A 23077-nucleotide genomic window follows, 5' to 3' on the forward strand; every position below is an offset into this window, starting at 1 on the left:
GCCTGAGTGAATGTTTCTTACTGGAACCAATGAAATGGAAGAATGCAACTGACTCTCTGCTTGCACAATTCTGCTCTTTCTTGTTCCTTCCTGAGCAAAGCATAGTAGATGGACACAAATTAAAACACAAAAGGATGCTTTAGACCAACCAAAGAAAAGGGATGGAAGGAAGACCGGTTCATTTCGTCCCTATGCCAACTCCCGATGAACTATTCTTGTCACCAATACTTCCACCTCCAAAAGCAATCACCCCCTCACTCATGGCCTGAAAATGGTTTCCTAAAGTTCCCATGGGATTAGATTGGAAGCAGACAGAGATTATGTGTATGGCACAAGGACTGGGCATCCCAGCCCTCAACCCCCATTCTGTACCACCTTGTAATTATTTTGCACATTTAATGCATACATTTATGCACCACAGGAAATTCAGCATAAAGGGTATGTTTCTTACTGGTTTCAAATTGCCTGTGAGGCAAAGGTTATAGCTGCTACACTACAGAAACATCGGGTAGGGTGGACCTTTTGAGAGCAAGTCCCACACCTGGGACTACTTGCTAGGGACATCCTAACACTGTCTTATGGACAACAAAAGTTCCAAGCAATTTTCTTCCCCTCTTCCTCTTTCTAACCTGAAGGGCCAAATGGAAAAGTGGACTAGATTTACTCAGTCCCTGTTCTGGTACCTGGAATAGGAGTGTGCTTGGACATTTAATACTGAGACATTTTCTTCAGGGGATTCTCAATACAAAGATGGTTCTCTCTAAGCATAAGCTTCTCTTCTTGTTTCTCTCACCCCTGCTCACTCTTCATGGAAAGGCACTGGAGTCACAGATCACTCCAAATCATTCTGCCCCAGTGGTGTGGTTTTCCTGCTTCTCAAAGCATCTTGAAGATGACTCACCTGAGCCCCAACACATCATACATCTTTTTACTCAATGAGATGGTCGTTTTGGGTGTGATTATCTGCTTTTTCATGTACAGCCAATAACCAATATTTCTGAGCTCCAACTAAGCACAAAATACTGTGCTAGGTGTTTAGGGATATGGAAGTAAATATCAAGCAGCACCTAACTTTACTGAGCTTTACTTTCTTTCTGGGTGGTACAAATGCACATTAAGTAAGAGAACCTCAACTATATACAAAGAAATGAAAAGTAATTCCACGAGGCAGCAGAAGCACTAATAACTGGGATCCATGAACCATACTAAGACAAGTAGGCAGGAGAGGTCTTCCACAGGAAGTGACACAGGAGGTGTTCCTGGAGGTAAGCTGAAAATTCTGGGATGCCTAGGTGAGGAAGGATTGCACTGTAGTCAGAGGGTACCATTTGTTTGAATGCACAAAAACCAGAGATGGTCTACTTAGCAGGACAGGTGGGCTAGGACAGGAGTAAGGAATGGGGGAGGTGATATAAATATGACTGGAAAGGCAGGTAGGGAGGCAGGCTATGGGGAGCCTTACAAGCTAGGCTGAGGGTTTTGTAGGCATGTTGGGGACATTGAAGAGTTTTGAGCTAGTGAAGTTATAAGGCTCAACATAAGCTTTGGCCCCTTTGTTGACAAAGTAGATACAGTTTGAGATCTTTGTTTCAAGTCATGTTCAGAATCTCCAGGTGGATGTTCATGGTCTCTGTCAATGATGCTTTCTTTCTTTTTTTTAAATCCAAAAAGTATTTTATTTTTTTCCAATTACATGTAAAGCTAGTTTTCAACATTTTTTGTTTGTTTGTTTTCGTGGGGCAATGAGGGTTAAGTGACTTGCCCAGGGTCACACGGCTAGTAAGTGTCAAGTGTCTGAGGTTGGACTTGAACTCAGGTCCTCCTGAATCCAGGGCCAGTGCTTTATCCACTGAGCCACCTAGCTGCCCCTAACATCTGCTTTTATAAGATTTTTAGTTCCAATTTTTTCTCCCTCTCCCCCAGCCCAAGAGAGAAAGCAATCTGATATAGGTTATATGTGCACAATCACATTAGATACATTTATGCATGAGTTATATTTTGAAAGAAGAATTAGGGGGCAGCTAAGTGGAGCAGGAGATAGAACACCTGCCCTGAGTCAGGAGGACCTGAGTTCAAATCTAGCCTCAGACACTTGACACTTACTAGCTGTGTGACCTTGGGAAGTCACTTAACCCCAATTGCCTCACCCAAAAAAGAAAAGAAAGAATAATCAGAACAAAAGGGGAAAACCTTAAAAAAAAACAGCAGCAACAAGTGGAAACAGTATGATCTAATTTGCATTCAGATTCCACAGTTCTTTTTTCTATATGTGGAGAATATTTTCCATCACAGTTGATGATCACACAACATTGCTGTCACTGTGTGCAATGTTTTCCTGGTTCTGTTCAATTCACTCAGCATCAATCCACTTAAATCTTTCCAGGTTTTCCTGAAATCTACCTGCTCATCATTTCTCATAGCTAAATAGTATTCCATTACATTCATATACCACAACTTGTTCAGCCATTTCCCAATTGATGGGCATGCTCTTGATTTCCAATGCTTTGCCTCCACAAAGAGAGCTGCTATAAATATGTATATGCGGGTCTTTTTTCCTTTTTTATAATCTCTTTGGGATACAGACCTAGTAGTGGTATTACTGGGTCAAAGGGTATGCATAGTCCTGTAGCCCTTGGATGCTTTCTTTCTTTCTTTTTTTTTTTTGTGGGCAATGGGGGTTAAGTGACTTGCCTAGGGTCACACAGCTAGTAAGTGTTAAGTGTCTGAGGTCGGATTTGAACTCAAGTACTCCTGACTCCAGGGCTGGTGCTCTATCCACTGCACCACCTAGCTGCCCCTTATAAATCACAATTGTTTGAAACACAATTTTTTAATGTTAGAGAACTTGGAACTCGGTGTTGGACGCACAGGATGAAAATTGTTTGCTTGTTTCCTTTTTAAAAGTGCAAGAACAACCACGTAGCCGGCAGGATTCGAACCTGCGCGGGGAAACCCCAATGGATTTCTAGTCCATCGCCTTAACCACTCGGCCACGACTACCTACCTTAGGAGTTCTTTCTTAAAGATTACTGGTAACTAATCAGAAAGAGTTGCCCAGTTAGGTTTAAAAGGAGAAGTAACTTTGGCTCTGGTTCTCTCTCTTCCTGGTATCCCCTTTTTTGAGCCACTTGGGAACTCTGTCAGCTCTATTTTGCATTTCCCTGGGTAGGTATGGGGCATAGGAGAAATGTGTCTTTCCTTTCTCCCTCTCTAGCAGAAGCTATCATGTCTATCAGCACCTGACTCGAGAGGTAGGTGAGCCTGAGATTGGGTCTCGAGCTGTTTCCTGTTTTATTTTATTCTGTTTTTTGCTTAACATGAGTGACCCAGCACTCATCATGAAGGAAATGTTTCTAGACTTGGAGGCTGTTCTGAGCTCCAGAGGTCCAAGGTCATTGAGAACTCTAGTTGCTGGTTGTCCAGCAGAAGGGGCTTTTGCAGTTGGGAGTTTCTCAGTACTGGTGACAGCAGCTATGCCTGCTGGGATAGCCACAAAATATGGACTTTCCTTGAGTTGTGGCTCCTACAAGAGAGACTAAGATAAAAATGTCATTTCCCCCCCAGCAATATCCAAAGTCCCCCTGGAGTTTTTCCTACCTCTGTGGAAAAAATAAGAGGAACAGTATGTGAGAGGTTTTTTATTAAGTATGCACAATTTTCTTTGAGCATTTTATGTTTTAAGCATTTCTTTTGTGGTAGAGGAAATATATAGCAGCCCTATGCTGTAAACTGAGTAAGTCTTCCAGAAAGAATGATACTAAATCCCTTTTGGGAAAGACGGACACATAAGTTGTACATGAGCTTGAGATTTCCCTCAGCAGTTCTGCTCTTTGATGAGGAGCATAGTGAACCAGGGAGTGAGAAAAACTCAGTTCCCTCTTTTAGAAGCTAGGGTGTCCCAGGATTTAACTCAGATTTGGAAGCCAGAGCTGGGGGCCTTTGTTGGCTAGGGACATGATTTAGGTAGTTCAGGAAATTTTGAGGGTAGCTGCCCCTGGGACTAGCCAAGGGAGAGTTGTTCAAAGGGGAGCTCATTGAGTCCCAAAATAAAGTCCTGAGGCTACATCCCCTTAAGTAACCCCTATGATGGGAAGTGATGTAGGAGGTGAAAAAAGGGTTAATAGAAAAACCTAAGACCCAAGCTCCAGTACAGATATTAGCTCTAAAAGGGAGTCAGATCTCAGTTAATGGATAACTTATGTTAGGTTCTCATACCCATAGTGATCAACATCCATACCAGACCAGAACGGGGCAGGTCAAAATAACAATAAAGGAAAAAGACAACCTATAGAAATTCCAATGAAAAATGATTATATTTTGAAACTAGCCATGGGAATCAGAAAGACATGCGCAGAAAAGGCCAGATTTGTCCCCAGATTCACCTTATGACGCGTAAACCCCCCAAACACACCTCCACTGAAAAAGGTACCTGCTCAGGGGTTGGCTTAGGACCCCCAGGAACTCCAAATTAGGATAAGCCCTCCCTTGCAACACCCCTAGGTGGAGAATATTATAATGAGGACAGGCCCTCCCCTGTACCTTCCCAAGGTAGAGATTATTATAATGAGACTGATGATCAATTTATCCATACTATAAATATAACTGTCTTTCCTTTCACTATTCGAGAGATACTTTTCCACTATTCTGGTTCTCTCCCTGTGGTGACCCACAGTATTGCAATAAAACTTGGGAAACTGAGTCACTGAGTCTTGTAATTCTTTTGGGACAACTCACTATTAATTTAACCCCAAATTCCAGCCCACATCAGGAACCACAGAGAACAACCACGAGATCCTCTTCATTTATGTCCTTAAACAAGTACCCAGAGGTAGGAACCCCATGGAAAGGGCCATGGTGCAAGTTCATCTCCAGGGTAAGTGCCTCAAACCAAAAAAATGGAGGCAGGGTTCTTTGATTTAACCCTGTTAAATTGTCATGAAATAAAAAGAATTTAAGCAGCAACAAGGGGAGCTGACAAGCAATTAGGCTAAGTGAACAGTTTAATCTAATATTGATCAAACCCCTTTGGGTAGCTGTCCTGGTTTCCCAATCTCAATATAGCTTACTCTGCCTATTTAGCTTCCTTTCAGCTGCTGCCCCGAGGGACAGCGGACAATCTTTCCTTTGCTTGTTTTGTTTTGTTTTTTAGTGAGGCAATTGGGGTTAAGTGACTTGCCCAGGGTCACACAGCTAGTAAGTGTCAAGCATCTGAGGCCGGATTTGAACTCAGGTACTCCTGACTCCAGGGCCAGTGTTCTATCCACTGCGCCATCTAGCTGCCCCTTTGCTTGTTTTTTTAATCCATTTTTTAAACATCCTTTCAGTCTTTTTCTTTTTTTAATTGTTGCAGGCATAGATAATCCTTAATTCAATTAAATAAACATTAATTAAATGCCTACTATGTGCCTAGTGATAAGCACTGGAGATACAAAAAGAGAGGCAAAACAGAGTCCCTGCCCTCAAAGACCTTACAATCTAATGGGGGAAGACAACATGCAAACAAATATACACAAAACAAGCTATATACAGGATAAATAGAAATTAATTAACAGAGGGAAGGCACTGGAATTAGGAGGGATTGTGAAGGCTTCCTGTAGGAAGTGGGATTTTAGTTGGGACTTAAAGAATGCCAGGCAGGTCAGTAGTGAGAGTACATTCCATGCATGAGAGACGGCCAGAGAGAATGCCTAGAACTGAGTGATGGAGTGTCTTCTTTGTGGAACACCTAGGAGGATGGTGTCATTGAATTGAACATTATGTGGCTTGTAGTTGGGTGTAAAAAGACTGGAAAAGGAGGAAGATCGATTATGAAGAGCTTTGAATGCCAAACAGTGCATTTTATATTTGTTCCTGGAGGCAATAGGCAGAGGTGTGTGTGTGTGTGTGTGTGAGGGGGAGAGAGAGAGAGAGAAGCATAACATTTTAAGCATCTTCACACAGGGCACCAAATAATGTGGGCTAGAATTTAGGGTCAAATTGATTGTGAGTCATGGGGCAATTAGGTGGCGCAGTGGATAGAACACTGGCCCTGGAGTCAGGAGTACCTGAGCCCAAATCCAGCCTCAGACACTTAACACTTACTAGCTGTGCAACCCTGGGCAAGTCACTTAACTCCCATTGTCTCACTATAAAAAAAATTTTTTTTTTAAATTGATTGTGAGTCTTCCCAAAAGAATTACAAGATTCAGTGACTCAGTTTTCCAAGTTTTATTGCACTACTGTGGGTGACCACAGGGAGAGAACCAGAATAGTGGAAAGGTATCTCTTGAATAGTAAAAGAAAAGACAGTTATATTTATAGTATAGATTAATTGATTATCAACCTCATTATAATATTCTCCACCTAGGGATGTTACAGGGGTGGGTTTATCCTAATTTGGAGTTCCTGGGGGTCCTAAGCCAAACCCTGAGGCAGGTACCTTTTTCTATGGAGATGTGTTTTGGGGGTTTACACATCATAAGGTGAATCTGGGGACAAATTTGGCCTTTTCTGTGCATGTCTCTTTCTGGTTCCCGTGACTAGTTTCAAAACATAATAATTTTTCTTTAGAATTTCTATAGCTTTGTCTTTTCCTTTATTGTTATTTGACCTAACCCATTTTTATGGGTACTGATCACTGTGGGTACGAGAACCTGGTAAGTTATCCATTAACTGGGGTCTAACTCCCTTTTAGAGCTAATATCTGAATTAGAGCTTGGATCTTAGGTTTTTCTGTTAACACCTTCTTGCCTCTTACATCAAGATGATTAGATTTGTGTTTTAGAAAAATAACTTTAGTGGCTGAATGGAAAATGGATTGAGATGATATATGGGATAGGTGGACTTGAGTCAGTTCAGATTCTGAGGATGGGGTCTGGAAAGTAACCAGCCTCCAGTCCCTGTTATAGTCAGATCATTTTGTTCATGTTTAATTCCATTGCTTATAATAGAAATCATGTATCTTGCCTTACTGAACCTGATGTACCCTGGTACCCACCCCCCACCACATTCCAAACCCCCAGTCCTTGTTATGGGTTAGTTATGCTGTTGCTACAACACACCTCATGACCAGGCAGGAGATGTCTCCTGCTAGTGCTAGTGCAGACCCCACCCAGATAATACCTCCACTTTTTGCATTCCTAAATCCTAACTCCCCCCAGTACCAGCTCCTGGTACCATCACTCCCTTCTTCCCCCTTGCTCCTCCTTACCCAGGTGGAGTGGTTTCACCCCTCCCATGGTTTCACCCTTTTCCCCCAGCTCTCAGACATCTGTTTGGGACAAAATTGCCTCAGTTTACCCAAATAGGCAGATTTATTACATTGTCATGAGAATGGGTGACCTTATGACACCATTGCAAGGGCTGAGGGGCACAGTAATGGGCTCATGAGTTGTTGGTTTTTTTTAATTAATTTTTTTTTGGTGAGGCAGTTGGGGTTAAGTGACTTGCCCAGGGTCACACAGCTAGTAAGTGTCAAGCATCTGAGGCCGGATTTGAACTCAGGTCCTCCTGAATCCAGGGCAGGTGTTCTATCTGTTGTGCCACCTAGCTGCCCCTATGAGTTGGGTTTTTATAGAGCTTTTGAGGGGGGGGGGTCCCTTCTTGCACAGGGTGAGCTCACTAACGTCCAATCCTGTCTCACCCAGGGTGGGTGTTTAGCATGTGATCAGGGGGAAAGGGGAGGGGAAAAAGGTCAAACCAAGGGAAGGGGGAAAGGGTGAAACCACGGGAGGGGTGAAACCACTCCAACCCACTCCACCGAGGTAAGGAGGGGCAAGGGGGAAGAAGGGAGTGATGGTACCAGGAGCTGGTATGGGGGTGAGGGGTGATGGTGGGGAGTTAGGACTTAGGAATGCAAAAAGGGAGAAGTAAGATCTGGGAGTATCTGTACTAACAGGAGACACCTTTCCTGCCTGGTCATAGCAATGGCATAACCAATCCATAATGAGAACTAGGGGCTTGGGGGAGAAAAGGGGTACCAGGGTACATGAGATTCAACATGGCAAAATACATGATTTCTATTAATTTTTTTTTTGAGTTTTTGTGGGGCTATGGGGGTTAAGTGACTTGCCCAGGATCACAGAGCTAGTAAGTGTTAAGCGTCTTGAGGCCGAATTTGAACTCAGGTCCTCCTGAATCCAGGGCTGGTGCTTTATCCACTGAGCCACCTAGCTGCCCCCCCCATAATTTCTATTATAAGCAATGGAATTAAACATGAACAAAATGATCTGACTATAAGAGGGACTAGGGGCTGGGTACTTTCCAGACCCCATCCTCAGAATCTGAACTGACTCAAGTCCACCTATCCCATACACATCCATACCCTGATCACGAGCTGAATATGCATACTGGGTGAGACAGGATTGGATGTTAGATTGTGAGCTCATCCTGTGCACAAGAGGACCCCCCCCCTCAAAACTTCTATAAAAACCCAACTCATGAGCCCATTACTGCATTCCTCATCTTTTCCATGGGGTTGCCCATTCTCATGAGAATGTAATAAATCTGCCTCTGCTTCACTTGGTGGTCTCCTTACGTTATTTGGGTAAACCAAGGCAATTTTGTCCTAAACAGGTGGGGAGAGACTTGAGGCAGGCAGACCCACCAGCAGGCTACTGCAGTAATCAAAAAGTGAGGTGACGAAGACCTGAACGAGAGCCCAGCTTCTTAAACTGTGGGTTTTGACCCAATATGGGGTCAAGTAACTGCATGTGGGGCTAAGAAAAATCTGGCAACAGTAAAAGGTTATGTATATTTCATATGCCTATATACCCAGTGTTGTGTAAAAATTTATCTGGCAAAAAGGGGTCATGAGTGGAAAAAGGTTAAGAAACCCTGCACCAGAGTAGTGGCAGTGTCAGAGGAGAAAATGGGGTTGAGGTGAGTACCCAGGAGATTTTGCAAAGATGAAATCAGCAGACCTTGGTAAGTGCTTGGATGGATCAGTGTGTGTGTGTGTGTGTGTGTGTGTGTGTGTGATAAAGTGACTAATCCAGGATGAGTTTTAGGTTGTGAACCTGAGGGACTAGAAGAATCTTGTTGCCTTTGACAGTAATAGGGAAGGTGGGGGGTGGGGTTTGAGAGGAAATATAATGAGTTCTGTTTTGGACATATTGAGTTTAAAATGTCTACTGGACACCCAGATCAAGATATCTGAAAGGCAGTTGGAGTTGGGAGACTGGAGGTCAGCAGAGACCTGGGCCAAGATAGGTAAATTTGAGAAGATTAGCATAGAGATGGTAATTAAATCCATGGAAGCTGATGAGATCACTAAGTGAAGAAAAGAGGATCCATGACAGAACATGAGGTACACCTACAGTTAGAGTTGTTTTACTTTTCCCTTTGTTCTGAAAGAGAACCATGACTTCATGATGATGTCATGACTTGCTTTGAATTGTATTTAAGTGAGGGAGGACTGTGCAAGGTCATCAGCCTCATTTTCTCCTCCATAGCCATCTGGGTCCAGTGGCAAGATATACATCAGGACAACTGGATATGACCCTGGACTGTAGTTAGAAGGATTGATCTGGAAGAGTATCCAGCAAAGGAGGCAGAGAAGGATGGGTTGGATAGGTAGGAGGCAGGATGGGTAGGAGGCAAAACCAGAGAGAACCTAGAAAGAAGAGAGTATCAAGGGGGAGAGGGTCATCAACAGTGACAAAGGTTTCAGAGAGGTCTAGGAGAAAGAGGAATGAGAAAAGCCCATTGAATATGGCAACTTAGATCATTAGTAACTTTGAATACAGCAGTTTTGGTGGAATGATAAGGTCTTAATCACCCATGCATGCTAAGAGCTGTATACCACTGGTGTCCCTCTGATACTGGACAAGTAGATTGGAAAACTGTACATTGGATTCTCTTTAGGTTCAGAATTCCAACTGTCTTTCAATTTCGAGGCATTTCATAATTGCTTAGTCACTTCTCCTCACTGCCACTCCTCTCCATTTTATTTCTGCCTGGTCTCCAGAGTCCTGGTCAAACTGTGATCTGCAGCTGTGAGGTTGAAGTGTTTGACCTTTGGCTTTCTCTTCTGTGAAAAATATAATTGAATGTTAAGAGTGAAGAGCTAGAGATCATAAAAGTATTTTATTATTTTCCAGTTACATGTAAAGATAGTTTTCAACATTTGTTTTCAAAAGATTTAGTTCCAAATTTTTCTCCCTCCCCAAGACAGAAAGCAATCTGATATAGGTTATATGTGTACAATCACATTAAACATATTTCTTCATAAGTCATGCTGTGAAAGAAGAATCAGAATGAAAGGGAAAAACCTCCAAAAAGAAAAAACAACAACCTAAAAGTAGAAATAGTATCATTCAATCTGCATTCAGAAACCACAGTTCTTTTTTTTCTGGATGTGGAGAACATTTCCCATCATGAGTTCTTTGGAAGTGACTTGGATCATTGCACTGCTGAGGATAGCCAAGTCTATCACAGTTGATCATCACACAATGTTGCTGTTACTGTGTAAAATGTTTGAGCTAGAGATGATTATATCTAAAAGTGATTATTCTGAAGTTGGTCCAAAGCAATCCTTGTATTAGATCAAGCTATGTGCAAGTGTGAAGAGGAAAGGGCAGATAGAACTAGAGGTTCATGGGTTTTGAGTTGTTAGGGGCTAGAGGGACTAACTAGTGCAATCCTGTTATATAAATCAGAGATGTGATACCTAGCACGTTTAAAATTGTTCTATGACTCTCTGCAGTTCCCTTGCCAAAGAACTCCAGAAATACCTATACAAAGAAATGTAACAAGCATTAGTGGTTCAGTGGTAGAATTCTCACCTCCCACACTGGGGACCTGGTTTTGATTCCCGGCCAATGAAGTTCCCATTTTCTATCCCAAAGCAGAGTGCTAGTGGCTTTTGGAATGCCACCTCTTTCGAAAATGAACTCTCCTTTGTTTCCTTGTTCTCAGGACACAGCTTTGTGCTCTGGAACTGTTTTAGAATATGTGGCTCCTTCTAGCCATTCATCATCTGGTCAGTCAAGATACAATGTGAGCCTGCTTAGGGCTAGGAGGTTGAGTCACTGAGTCTCCTAGACTCTCGATAGAAGGGGTCAAAGAAGTAGCTCCATCTACACATTTTCGCCTTGACATACCAAACCAGGTACGTTTCTTGTTCTTTGCCCCAGGCTTAAGATACAATGATATCTATATAACCTATATCAGATTGCTTTCTGTCTGGGGGAGGAGGAAGGGAAGGGAGGGAGAGAGAAAAAATTTGGATCTAAAAATCTTATGGAAACAAATGTTGAAAACTATCTTTACATGTAACTGGAAAATAATAAAATACTTTTTTTTTAAGTGAGGCAATTTGGGGTTAAGTGACTTGCCCAGGGTCACACAGCTAGTAAGTGTCAAGTGTCTGAGGCCTTTTTTTTTTTTTAGTAAAAAAAGATACAATGATATCCAGAAAACATCGAATTAGAGCCTGCAACAAGAAAGGCACTGAGCTGGGCTCTATGGATACCAAGATAGAGGGACAATCTGTGTCCTCAAGAAGCATAATTACGTCTGAAGTGAACGTTAGATCCAACTGGAGATAGCCCAGCAGGTGGGCAACTTGATGTCATCTGTAGGGTTCATTTTAATTTAGACCACCTTCAAGTCATGTCAACTAATGGAATTGAATGGTGCTAACCAATTAGCTTCGATCCATGTATAATGACCCGCCTCTGTCAAAAGAGGATTAAAAACTCTTGGAAGAGGACACAGGGTCTCTCTGGACTCGCTCTTGGCTGTTGCTTGCCTCGATCTGGACATGCTTTTGGCTCTCCCTCTTAGGACAGTGTAGGTTTGTGGATCTTCTGAACTCTCCTTGAGACCATGTACAGTCTCCTGCTCATGGTAATTTCCATATGGTCAATTCTTTATTGAGATCTATGATATTAATAAAATAATAATATGCTCTACCCATTGCACCACCTAGATGCCCCAGCAAGTATCTTTTAATTTCAAGGTTGCAGTCACTTGTCTGCAGTGATCTTTGAGCCCAGGGATATAAAATCTGACACTGCTTTCATTTCTTCTCCCTCTATTTGCCAGGAAGTGATGGGACCAATTGCCAATATCTCGGCTTTTTAATGTTAATCTTCAAAGCAGTTTTTATACTTTCCTCTTTCACCATTATCAAGAGGTATTTTAATTCCTCTTCACTTTATGTCATCAGAGTGGTGTCATCTGCATATCTGAGATTGTTGATATTTCTCCCAGCAACTTTAATTTTGACTTTGATTTATCCAGCCTGGCATTTTTCATGATATACTCTGCATATAAATTAAATTTATAATGTGACAATATACAGCTTTGTTATACTCCTTTTCCCATTGTAACGATTGGAATAACGCCACCTGCTGGATACTAACTGTAGAAGAGTTCTGCCCATGAAGCGAAGGTCTTTGAGGGCAAGACCAGGAGTCTTGTCTTTGGTATCAGGAAGTGACGCGGACTAGTGGGAGGAGGAAGGAAGAGACTGGCGCGGAGTCTCGGCTCTCTTTCCTCTGGACTCTGGTGGAGAAGGGAGCTAGAAATGCACTCTCCCTTTAATAGATAGGAATCTAGACCTTTCTCTCTCTCTTTACCAAATTCTTATTCTCCTTAATAAATGCTTAAAAGTCTAACTCTTGCTAAAGCTTATAATTTATTGGCGACCACTCATTAAATATTTTAGACAGACTAGCTAGAATTTTACCCCTTAACAGATGGCTGACCACGAAGAGGAAAGCTAACCCTCAGTCTTCTTCTGATCTGCTGGTTGGGTAAGAAATTTCCCCTCCCTCTCCCTTTAACTGCTAAGTACTGGTGTACTGGCTGTGTTTTTCCTTTGAATTTTTTCGAATGGACCTTTTAAACTCCCTAATTATCCTATTTTTGATTTTGGTCTGTTTAACCAGACAAATGGGAGATAAGATCATGTTAATGCTTTGTTTTTGTGGATTTTCTATTTTTCTTTTTATTTTTGTTAAAAGAGCCAGCAACTTACTCACACAAGGAAATATCTCTCCCTCTCCCAACCATGCTTTTTCAGAGAAACCTGAAGAGATTCCCGCAGCTTTTCCCAGTTCTAACACTAATTGTTGCTCTAATTTTGCATGCCTGGAAGCAATGACCCACCCTCTAGAAGCTTTTAATCCCCTAGCACCTGGAGGCAAAGTGGGGGAAGAGGAATCCAGGCCTGAGTTCAAAATCAAGTCTGATTCAAATTGCTCTGGTCCCTCCCCTCCTCTCCAGACCCCACCCTCTACTCCTCCTATGGCCAAGCCCATTGCTTCCCCTGCCTGGGAAGTCCAGAGATCTGATGCGCATGCTCAACTTTTTCTACCTACATTTGCAGCTTCAGGCTCAGCCCTTCCCCAGCCTGGCTGTGCTTCTGAGACAACCTTAGAAAACTCTTTAAATTCCAGATATGCTCGTTTTGTTCATAATTTTGCTAACCTGCTTTTGTCTTTCATTAGTAATCTTATAAAGCATTTGTATGGTGAAAAGACTGACAGACAATATAGAGGGGTTAAAGAAGAAAAACTTAAGCTGAATAAGAATGACAATCAACATAGTTCAAGACTCTGCCTCTTTTGCCATGGAAGGGTATATATTTTACAGAAATGTAGAAGTAAGCAGCAAGGTATTGATATGAGTATTGGGGATTTTAGATATCGGAATCAAAGGTGTTCTGAATTCACTCAGAGTATTAATATCAGTTCAGAGGTTACATAGGATTTCTATGCTATTACATATACATTTTGAAATTAATGGTATGGGTTTATTTTCATAGAGATTTTCATGCTTTTGAGATTGTGTTTTATATTTAGTTTTTAAAACAAGGAGAATATTTGTAAAAGCTTTTTATAGTCATGTGATCAAGTTTATATTTTATAATACTCTTATTAATATTAAGTTCACATTCATTTAGATTTCCTTAGTTTGAATTTCATTGTCTTTTATTGTTCCATGTGTATTTTCTTCTATTCATTTGTCTATCTAATTTTGAAACATTGCAAGATGGTTTTGATTTTATTATACAATGTTAATTCTAGGAGTATTGTGCTCCCATATTCTGAGTTGTTTGTTTTTGTTATTTTTTCTCAACTGATTATTTGATCAAACTCTTTAAAGCATTTCCCTGGCAAATTGGTTGCCATGGCAAGTGTAAATTGATTCTAGAAGTATTATTTTTGATAAGCATATTCCAAAAAAAAAAAAAAAAAGAGGGGAACATTTGTAAAAGTTGTCTTTGAGATTGTGTTGTGCTTTAACTTGTATTTAAATATGTTCAGATTTTTCACAAAAGTAATTGTATACTAAGTAAAAAAAAAGATATTATTTGAAATTGTTGCATAACTATATATTGTGTTCTGAGTCAAGATGTATTCACATTTTTTGCAATCATTTATTATCCTCAATTTTTAAATCCATATGAGACTTGGATTATGGGAACTTATCATTTAAGACACTAATTACCTTTATTCTGAGTTATCAGATGCCAGTTGGCCAAGATGCCATCCAATCACAAGAGGAATACATGCAAGAGCAGACACTGAACTGTCACATGAGGGGAGACATGCATGAAGTCAAGGTATGGCCGAGGGAACGGCTTTTGACAAATGTTGAGGTTGGATTCTCTTGGTTTAATATTTTATTTTATTTTTCCCCACAATATTGTACAGATGGCTGGAAGTATTGATCCCACCCATCTCACTTCTACACCTGGCTTCTATGCTCCCTCCTATATGCCTGATGCCATGGACATCTCAATCCCATGCATCTGATTAAGTCTGACTCAGTTTCCTCTAATATGTTCGGTGGCATGGACATATATTCCATCCACCTATTTTAAGCCTGGCATACTGCATGGGCAGTACATATTGCTCAAATGTGGGAATGCTCATATCCCATCATTTCTCTGTTCTTTTATGGTAACCCCCATAATTATCTCAGGTGTCATGATAAATACAGTGTTGAATTTGGCCTTGACATCTGTTACCAATTATATTAGATTTTTTAATTTCTCATAATGGCATGAGGATAATTAGGCAGATGATGCAAAAAGTGATGAAACAAAGATAAAAAATTATTTTTAATAATTAATATCGCAGCAATTGTCTTCTCAATTACCCTCCATAAGGGGGGGACTATAGTAATATTATAATTTTAAAGAATGTTTCAATTTTTGTTTTATTATATGTTTCATGTGTAACAACTAAGATTCTGAATTCCCTTAGACATGTTTTTGAGAACTTTCATTGTTTGATTTGATTATTGACAAAGCTATTTTAAAGTTGTGTTAAGCTCAATTTTGTAGGAAATTTCCTGGCTGATTACCAGTATCCACACATCAACCCCTGAAAAGACTTCCATTCCACGACTACACCTAGAGGACATCTAAGAAAAGACTTTCAGAGACTTTAAATGAACAGTTTTGATTTGTTGTTTTTGTTTTTGTTTTTTTTTTCTCTTTCTGTTATAATATACACCATCTGTAATATGTATTCTCTGCAGAGGCCCTCCCTTTGCAAGACTAATGTCAAAGCGTCAGTTCATGAGGACAAAAAAAAATCGCCCCTCTGGACAAAACTTTCCTCTCTTCCTTTTCTATATTGTTGTTCACATATTATTAGTTATCAATAGTTATTATATTCTTTTTACTGTTCCGTCAAGGAAACATTTTGTTTCTTGAGGAACAACAGGGGGGACTGTAACGATTGGAATAACGCCACCTGCTGGATACTAACTGTAGAAGAGTTCTGCCCATGAAGCGAAGGTCTTTGAGGGCAAGACCAGGAGTCTTGTCTTTGGTATCAGGAAGTGACGCGGACTAGTGGGAGGAGGAAGGAAGAGACTGGCGCGGAGTCTCGGCTCTCTTTCCTCTGGACTCTGGTGGAGAAGGGAGCTAGAAATGCACTCTCCCTTTAATAGATAGGAATCTAGACCTTTCTCTCTCTCTTTACCAAATTCTTATTCTCCTTAATAAATGCTTAAAAGTCTAACTCTTGCTAAAGCTTATAATTTATTGGCGACCACTCATTAAATATTTTAGACAGACTAGCTAGAATTTTACCCCTTAACACCATCTTAAACCAATATAGGTTTCTCAGGAGACATGTAAGATGATGTGGTACTTCCATCTCTTTGAGGATTTGCCAGATTTTGCTGTGATCCATGCAGTACAAAAACTTTAGTGTAGTTAAAGATGTTTTTCTGGAACTCCCTTGCTTTTTCCAAAATGCAGCAAATTTGGCAATTTGGTCTCTAGTTCATCTGCCTCTTCAAAAAGCAGCCTGCTCTTCTGATAAGTATTGATTCACCTATTGCTGAAGCTTAGCTTGAAGAATCTTAAGCATGACATTGCTGGCATGTGAAATGAGTGCAATTGTTCAGCAATTTGAACATTCCTTGGCATTGCCCTTCTTTAGGATTGGGATATGAACTGATCTTTTCCAATCTAGTGGCTACTGTTGAGTTTTCCAAATTTGCTGGGGATCATTGTCTGATGTCATCCATCTCTCTAATAATTTTAATACTATCCATGGTGTTTTCTTGGCAAAGACACTGGAGTCATTTGCCATTTCCTTCTCCAGTGGATCATTTTTTGTTACAATTCTCCCCTATGACCTGTCAGTCTTGGGTAATCCTGCACAATATGGCTCATAGTTTTATTGAGCTATGTAAATCCTTCTGCCTTGACTGGGCAGCGAAGGAAGTTGGGGTCGGGGGATTTTCAATGGTTGCCATTTTATGAAATAGTTTGACATCTCTAAGTGCTATACTTTTCCATTTTCATTCATACTTTCCCCCATTATTCACTTAACAATATAGATCTTTTGTTCTGTTATTGGCCCATAGCACCTCAGAAGTTCTCTGGGGCACATCAAAGAACCTTCTCCTTGAGAAACTAAACCAGAAGACAGACACACCTAGAGAGATAAGTGGAACCAGATTGGACTGAGCTAGCTCTGGGACCCCCACCCTTTATTTTAGTCTTCCTCAACCCTGGGGTGATAAGATTAGGTGTGGTTGCTTCCTTTCTGTCCTGAGGAGAGAGATGGCTTGAGAGATCTGCAGCCACCCCTCACCCAACTCCTCCAGCCACCACCAGTGGGTGATGGTCCTCCCTCACTAAGGGAACTTTCCGCAGTCAGGTGGTCACCTCCATCAGTCCTCTATAAAAGTACCTGCCTGTCTCCTGTTCGAGGAGATTGGTATCTCAGAGCCATGCTCTGTGCCTTTCTCCAAGAGGAGTCCAAGGATTTTTTTCATGGTTTCCCTTCCCTTCCCCTTCCTCTAAATAAACTACGATCTTATTCTAATTGACTTTGTGTGCAAGAGGGTGTAATTCTTTCTTTTTTTTTTTTGAGGGGCAATGGGGGTTAGGTGACTTGCCCAGGGTCACACAGCTAGTGTCAAATGTCTGAGGCTGGATTTGAACTCAAGTACTCCTGAATCCAGGGCCGGTGCTTTATCCACTGCGCCACCTAACAGCCCCGAGGGTATAATTCTTTAAAGAGGAATTCCTTAGGACCCCAAACCCCTAACCCCTACCCAAACCCCCTACCCCATTTTCCCAATGACAGTTCCTTCAAACAAATTTTGAGGTTATTTTTCTGGCTCTGTAAAGCATCTGGTTGCTAGATTGATCAGTATAACACTAAATATGTAAACCAATATGGATAGCATCTACCCTAAGGAGTACAATGATGAAAAAAATAAAGGCTTCACTTGCAACATAATATTTATGGCAGCATTTTTTGTAGTAACAAGGAACTGGAATCCAAATAGATAAGAACATCAAATAGGGTAATAATACTCAACTGGGATAAACAAGCTCAGATATATGAATATAATGAAATATTAATGTCCTGTTGTTAAGTCATTTTCATTCATGTCCAGCTCTTCCTGTATGAATTGATGACCATGATGAATTTTTCAAAATCATGGGAAGACATATCTGAACCACTGCAAAGTGAACAGAACCAGGAAACCAATAAACAAAATGATTAGAACAATGTAAATGGAAAGAAAAACAACAAAACCAGAATATGGCAAAATCATGCCATGCTTGACCTCAGAGAAGAGACATTTGAACGGGTGGATTTTTATGTATACAGTTCTTTCTATAGAATTTCAGACAATTTATATGTGTTATTTAGCTTTGCTGAACTGTTTTCCCCTCTCTATAGGATACATTTTTAGAAGGCTTTCTGAAAATGGAAGAGATATATTGATGGCTGTAGGGAATGTAAACAAAGATATTAATAAGAAATGTTTTTATAAAAGAAAAAAGTCTTTCAGGAACAATGAGACTCATTTAGGCAGAAAAATAAGGTTAGCCTGACTTCTTCTATCATATGCTACAAGAAGTACCAAATAGATGATTCACCAAAAAATCGTATCATTAACAATTAGAGGAGAGTGGAAGTAGTTCTCTTTCATAAGTACAGTTCAGTGGAAGTTCTTAACCAGGGATAGAGATGATATTGAAAGAGAAAAATGGAGGTGTTTGTTTCTTTGTGTTTTTTATTTAAAAAATTTTTAAATTTAAAAGCTTCTGCAGGAAGAGATTCAACGAAGGTAGCTTAAGAAGGAAGACTGTCATGTACAGGAAAAACTTATATCTGAGAGCACTTGAAAGAAGTCTGATATCCTGGAAATTTACTCATTTATATAAGACTAAGAACCATCTGCAAAGTGTCAAACTAGAACATTGCTTCAAACAAATTTGACCAATTTCTAAGAGACTTTCTTTTTTAACCATAAAAGCATTTTATTATTTTCCAGTTACATGTAAAAAATAGTTTTCAACATTTGTTTTCATAAGATTTTTGGTTCCAATCCCCCCCCTCCCCAAGACAGAAAGCTATGTGATATAGGATACCTGTGTACAATTAAACACATTTCTGCATTAGTTATGTTGTAAAAGAAGAATTAGAACACAAGAGAAAAACCTCAAAAAAGAGGGAAAACCCATAAAAAGTAGAAACAGTATGGTTCAATATACATTCAGAATCCACAGTTCTATATTCTGGATGTGAAGAACATTTTCCATCATAAGTTCTTTGGAAGTGTCTTGGATCATTGCACTACTGAGAAGAGCCAAATCTATCACAGTTGATCATCATATGATGTTGCTGTTACTGTGTACAACGTTCTCCTGGTTCTGCTCACTTCACTCGGCATCAGTCAGTCCACTTAAGTCTTCCCAGGTTTTTCTGAAATCTGCCCGCTCATCATTTCTTACAGCACAATGGTATTCCATTACATTCACATACCACAACTTGTTCAGCCCTTCCCAATTGACGGGCCATTCCCTCGATTTCCAATTCTTTGCCACCACAAAGAGAGCTGCTATAAATATTTTTTGTACATGTGGGTCCTTTCCCCTTTTCTATGATTTCTTTGGGATACAGACCTAGTAGTAGTAGTATTACTGGGTCAAAGGGTATGTACAGTCCTATAGCCCTTTGGGCATAGTTCCAAATTGCTCTCCAGAATGGTTGGATCAGGTCACAACTCCACCAGCAACGCATTAGTTTTCCTTTTTACCACAGCTTCTCTAACATTTATTATTTTACTTCTTTGTCATATTAGCCAATTTGATAGGTGTGAGGTGGTACCCCAGAGTGGTTTTAATCGGCATTTCTCTAATCAATAGTGATTTACAGCATTTTTTCATATGGCAATAGATACCTTTGATCTCTTCATTTGAAAACTGCCTGTTCATATCCTTTGACCATTCCTCAATCGGGGAATGACTTGAATTCTTATAAATTTGATTTAGTTCCCTATATATTTTAGAAATGAGGCCTTTATCAGAAACACTGTCTATAAATACTGTTCCCCAGCTTTCTGCTTTCCTTCTAATTTTGACTGCATTGCTTCTGTTTGTACAAAACCTTTTTAATTTAATGTAATGCAATGAAAATATCCACCCGAAGGCTACATACGCTTGAGGAGGAAGCTTCCAAGGAAACCGCCAAGGAAGAGACCGACTGGGCTGTGTTGGACAGCAGAAAGGACGCCAGTGAAGTTTCAGGGAGGGGCGAGAGCGAGAGCGAAATGTCCAGTCGCTTGTGGGTGCTCCTCTGCTGGGATAGCCCTCTAGGGGAGTTAGAAGTGCCGAACTTCCCCTCGGGGAGGCTGCCTCACCGGGTCAGGGCGGAGCCCTCTGTTCGGCCACAAGGTTCTAGCGTCTGGGAGCATCGGTCCCTGACTGAGGAATATCACGAGAAGAGAGGGCGGGCGAAACATTGGCTAAAGATCTTCAGGACCAAAGAAGAACGGGTGGAGTAACTGCGTATGGTTTCCGTAGTGTAGTGGTTATCACGTTCGCCTCACACGCGAAAGGTCCCCGGTTCGAAACCGGGCGGAAACAACTCTTTGGCGCCTCGACCTTTTGCCCCCGACCAAATCACTTTGCTTCTCAAACCCGCCTCTGGAGCTGGGAACAAATCCGACGCGAGCCTCACCTTTCGCGCAATTACCGCTTGCTGCTTCGGGCCCTGCCTACCTTGCTGTGGCAGGTTGCTTGCTCCGGGACAGCGGGCCCACGCATGCGAGTGACGTGGCCGTCGCGATGTGGAGTGTGACAGTCAGCCAACTAGCCTTTATTGGAGACTTTATTGTTGTCTACCAGGTGCCAAGCACAAACAAAGGCAGAGGACAGGCCCAGCCCTCCAGGAGCTCACAGTTGAACAAATGTGTGCGCGCGGGCTCTTGGCCGCGATTTGCCTCAAGGGGCTGTGCTTCGGCCCACAGCTGTGTGTTGGCTTCAACAGCCTTTCCTCCCGTCAGGAACTCATCGTAGACGCTGGGATGCACGGTCCTGCTTCGGGCTCAGTGACCCCAGACGCCAAAAGTCCAGGGTGGAGCCTCCACTCGACCGCAGCCCAGCCCGCTAAGCCTTCTGCCCCCTAGGCAGGAAAAATACCCTTTCTGTCAACAGTGGCTTGGCTGACGGAAGCGCACCAAAGAGTTGTTTCCGCCCGGTTTCGAACCGGGGACCTTTCGCGTGTGAGGCGAACGTGATAACCACTACACTACGGAAACGACCCGAAGGTTTCCTTCGGAGGACAAGCACCCCCAGGGTGAGGGCTCACTGGGCTTTCTTAGGGGCTGCTCATCCACTTTTGGAGTCCGCCTTCACCTAATCCTCACCCGCGACTCCAGGAAATTGTCGCACGCGCAGCACAATGTGTTCCCACACGCTGAAGCAGGCGTTGTGGAGCGCTTAGAGATAGATTGGTCAGACGTCGGAGACGCCACGGTCATCCACTGCATCCAGGGCGGTGCCAGTGACCTGAGCTTTGTCTTGCCACTGGACTTCCATGGCTTCTGGAAGACAGAGCGAGGTTGACGACGTTGTGCAACTCTGCCTCACTTCAATCCAATTCACTCCCGGGTCAACACGTCACCCCGCCATGGCTTGCGGTCATCTTCAAAAACGAAGGACAAACAGCCATTACCTGTGGAAAGCTGCTCCTGGTCTCCCAAGCAGCCGGTTGGTCACTGGCCGACGCGTTCCTGGCTCTACTAGCTGCGTCTACCTCTCTCACGCCGTCTCCTCTGTCTCTCTCCGCCACCCCCCCCCCCCAACCAACTCTCCTACCCCTCGCCCCCCATCTTAGCGCTGAGTGTCTGAGTAAATAATTGAGAGTGTTGAGTTGCGAGACTGGTTCTTCAAAGAAAATGGGAGTGGGGAGGGAAAAAAAACTACCCACGCCCAACGTGGGGCCCAAACCCAAGACCATGAGATTAAGAGTCTCATGCTCTACCGACTGAACCAGCCCGACGACGGGACGTATGTTTTCTTCCATGCCTCCATCGCCTTCCCCCTTAATCCCTCATTACCATTCCTGAAATAAGGTCCCTGGTAAATTGTCCTTTTTAGAATCCTTTCAAGGGTCAGCTCACGTGCAAATTTCTCGGTGAAGTCTTCCTGGACCCCAATTTCCTTTAAAGATTTGTGTATGTTTTAAATCTAATGTCCTCTTGTTCTATTGTAAGTCACACCTTGACAAAACCTAACAGACGGTTAGCTCCACCACCGACCTTCTCTGCACCTGTTTATTTACTTGTGACTGAAGAGGAATCGGGACAGTTATGCGACACAGCAAAGTGCGTTCGCTAGAAATTGACTAATGGAAACTGGTTTCTTACTGTTCGCAAATTTGGGCATGCTCCATGGGATTGCCCGAGTTACAGTGAAAAATCTAAACAAAGAACCAAAAGTAGGAGATGTCTATTGGGCAGAAAACACGGTGGGCGGATGTACTGATAAGTGTCTTTTTCTCCGCTTTCTCCACGTCCTTCGATGCAATCAGTGCCTCTTTCACTTTCCTGAACTCTAGTTGATGCGTCCATTCCCTGAGCAAGAATGAGCCTCTCTTGTGCCACAAGTGCGAAAGTGCGAGAAGCCTCATAGCAATGATTATACACGAGTAAAGTAAGAAAGAAAACCAGAAAAATATGACTGTAATTTAACTTTTTCTAAATAAATATCCACTTTTAATATTTCCTCCTACCTAAAAGCAGCAGTGGTTATGCGGCTAGCTCAGTCGGTAAAGCATGAGACTTTTAATCTCAGGGTTGTGGGTTCTGACCCCGCGGGGGGCGTAGGGTCTTTCTTTTTGAATCTTCCCTCCCTTCCCCATAACCAATCATGCAACTCAACTCAGTCATTTACTCAGATACTGGCGTTTAAACTTGGGGGACCAGGAGAGGGGGAGACACAGAGAGACACAGAGAGGGGGTTGGAGGGAGAGAGAGCGAGAGAGGTAGAGACACAGACAGACACATAGAGAAACACTGAGGAACAATGTGAGGTACTTCATCAAAAACTTGGCACCTTAGCTGATCTTTGAAAGAACAAAAGGCTTCTAAAAAGGACAAACTACCAAGAACCATATTTCAGTTTGAAATTTCAGTAACGAAGCCTTAAAGTCGGATGGGAAGAGGCAAGAAAATATGTATTTTGTTGTTTGGCTAGCTCAGTCGGTAGTGCATGAGACTCCAAATCTCAGGGCCGTGGGTTCGAGCTCCACGTTAGGCGCGCATAATCTTTTTTTCTCCCCTCCCCTATTTTCTTTGAAGAACCAGTCATGCA

The 23077-nt window shown here is 42.0% G+C and overlaps 4 non-coding genes across 4 annotated transcripts; 2 read left to right on the forward strand and 2 right to left on the reverse strand.

Annotated features, from left to right (window-relative positions):
- Positions 1-2918: 2918 nt before the first annotated feature.
- TRNAS-AGA lies at positions 2919-3000 on the reverse strand. Its single transcript has one exon. It is a non-coding gene; the product is annotated as a tRNA-Ser (tRNA).
- A 17274-nt stretch (positions 3001-20274) lies between these two features.
- Positions 20275-20347, forward strand: TRNAV-CAC. Its single transcript has one exon. It is a non-coding gene; the product is annotated as a tRNA-Val (tRNA).
- Positions 20348-20948: 601 nt separating this feature from the next.
- On the reverse strand, positions 20949-21021 carry TRNAV-CAC. Its single transcript has one exon. It is a non-coding gene; the product is annotated as a tRNA-Val (tRNA).
- A 1929-nt stretch (positions 21022-22950) lies between these two features.
- Positions 22951-23023, forward strand: TRNAW-CCA. Its single transcript has one exon. It is a non-coding gene; the product is annotated as a tRNA-Trp (tRNA).
- The last annotated feature ends 54 nt before the right edge of the window (positions 23024-23077 follow it).

Source organism: Dromiciops gliroides, chromosome 4 (genome assembly GCF_019393635.1).
Source record: "Dromiciops gliroides isolate mDroGli1 chromosome 4, mDroGli1.pri, whole genome shotgun sequence".
Lineage (NCBI taxonomy): Eukaryota > Metazoa > Chordata > Mammalia > Microbiotheria > Microbiotheriidae > Dromiciops > Dromiciops gliroides.